This window comes from Lolium rigidum, chromosome 3 (genome assembly GCF_022539505.1).
Source record: "Lolium rigidum isolate FL_2022 chromosome 3, APGP_CSIRO_Lrig_0.1, whole genome shotgun sequence".
Classification (NCBI taxonomy): domain Eukaryota; kingdom Viridiplantae; phylum Streptophyta; class Magnoliopsida; order Poales; family Poaceae; genus Lolium; species Lolium rigidum.
In genome coordinates, this window is record NC_061510.1 from 176,966,115 (window position 1) to 176,968,384 (window position 2,270).

Below are 2,270 nucleotides of genomic sequence, written 5' to 3' on the forward strand. Positions count from 1 at the left end.
CCAAAACAACTTTCCCCAAAACATACTTTTTCTGAATGAGGCCACAATTTTCACACTCATGTATATTTGTATTGCAAATAGTTTTAGGTAGGCCAAGATGGGTTTCATAGTACAAAACCCGTATGTTCCATTTTTTAAATCTCATATTTGAATCCCTTAGGCCATGTTTGGATGTATGTATTGAGGCTTGGCATTGGATATTGGGGCATTCCCAGCCCGAATACCTCAATTGAAGCTGTTTGGCTGTGCTAGACATTGGGGCTAGGTATTTGGCCCGAATATTGACCGGCCCGATTGCTATGGAGAGAGCCCGTTCCCGAAAGTCGAGCACCAGACCTCGACATTGCTTGGCATCGTAGTCGAGCCCCAGACCCCGACCTGGCGACCTAGCGCCGTGCTCCAGGCAAATCGACGGCGCCTGCAGGTACCTCCGCCGCGCCGCCGCACGCCCTTCCCCCGGCATCTCCCGGCGACCGCCGGCGTTCGCGCCCTCTCCCTCGACATCGCCCTTCCTTTTCCCCTGCTGAATCGACCCGCCCCTCACAGATGTTGTCTGCAGGTCGCGAGCAGCAGTGAGGAGGACGGGGCGAGCTTGATCTCCCCGACCCGGCGTCGCGCGCAGGTAATCCTCTCCCCGCCCCTCTGGCTGCCATGGCCGGCTACTGAGTTCGCCCCCCTCTCCCCCAAATCTCTGTGAAGTTTAATTTTCAATCAAGTTATCTGTGAATTATTTGTATGTGTGATTGTGTGTTAAAATGGTGATGTGAATTGTTTGCAAAGTTCTCATAATTTGGTGTTGCTATTTACTGTCTAGGTTACAAATTATATGGCATGCTAATAAAATTGATGTATATTGTAGTTGGAAAATGAGCGAAGAATTAGAATTGGTTTCTTATATAACGGAAGAAAACAGAAGAAGAAAGAGAAGAAGGATTGTATTGACTGAACAATACTTCCACTCCATTCTTCTTGCTATGGCGTACCTTAGCTCACGAAGGGCACCGAGGGAATTAGGAAGCTTTAATGATGATGAGCATAAACTGAGTTTAAGAAAGTACCTGCTAAAAGATATGTATGATGGCAGCGAAGTAGCATGCTATGATCAACTTCGTTTAACTAAAAGGAACTTTCATGATTTGTGCACTATATTGCGTGAGAGGTGTGGTCTCCGTGGTAGTGTGTTTGTTGCTGTGGAAGAAAAGGTTGCCATGTTTTTGCTAGTAGTTGGTCACGGTCTGAAAATGAGGTTGCTGCGAGGTCAGTACAAGAGGTCGTTATGGACTATTAGCACACACTTTTCAGAAGTGTTAACAGCCATTCTCTCTCTCCATGCTAGGACAGGAGCTGAGATTGCTGCAGATCCGCAACCAGAAGACAATGAAATCTCTCCAGAATCTGTTGAACCAGCTCCAAAGAAGCAGCGGGCGTGTGACGCAATTCTGTGCATGATTGGAGAGTTGAAGACATCATTCAATGATGCTTTGAAGACAACTGAGCCATTACCCATGCCACAGATTACTCCTCCTGCTGATATCCTTGCCGCACTTGATATCCTTGCCGCACTTGATAAGATACCAGATTTTTCTCAGAGTGACAAGCTGCGAGCATATGGTAAGTTGATCCTTAGTGAACGCTTATTCCAAGCACTTATGGAGCTCCCCATGGCCTTCAGGAAGGAATGGTTGTTGATGCTGAATTAGAGGAGTGCGAGTTTAATTCATATGACATGTGCGACCTATCCTAAGAACTTGTAATATTGCGTACCGGATCGTAACGTGTGGTGAACCTTTTGAATTATGCAAGGAACTTGTTATTGTGTTGCTATTGTCATATTTTGAAGAATAGTATTGCTCCTATGAATTTATGTTCACTCCATTTTCCATGTTTGTTTAAAGTTAAAAGATGATGTCATAAATTTATATTTTTTTTGCATTTTATTAATTGTTATGTCATACAATCATTCTGTATTCAAAACTTACAAAGAAAATCGTTTGCAAACATGTATTATGATCAAACTCTCATACAAATGCAATACATCACTTTTACCATCCAAACAGGTTTTGGCATTCAACTAGGATATCAATTCCACAATCCAAATATCTAAACATCCAAACAAAGATATTGGTATTGATCTCAATGTGAATATCTCATGACATTGATATTACACCCAATGCAATGCCAAGCCTGCCAATACAAACATCCAAACGGAGCCTTAGTCTGTTTACTACTCACGTGCCCTTGGTTCCTTGATACTACTCAGTTTTGCCCCC

At 43.7% G+C, this 2,270-nt stretch overlaps 1 long non-coding RNA gene across 1 annotated transcript; it reads left to right on the top strand.

The window, feature by feature from the left end:
• The first annotated feature begins 487 nt into the window (after window positions 1–487).
• Window positions 488–912, top strand: LOC124698736. Its single transcript, XR_007001082.1, has 2 exons — window positions 488–622; window positions 860–912. It is a non-coding gene; the product is annotated as an uncharacterized LOC124698736 (long non-coding RNA).
• Window positions 913–2,270: the final 1,358 nt, after the last annotated feature.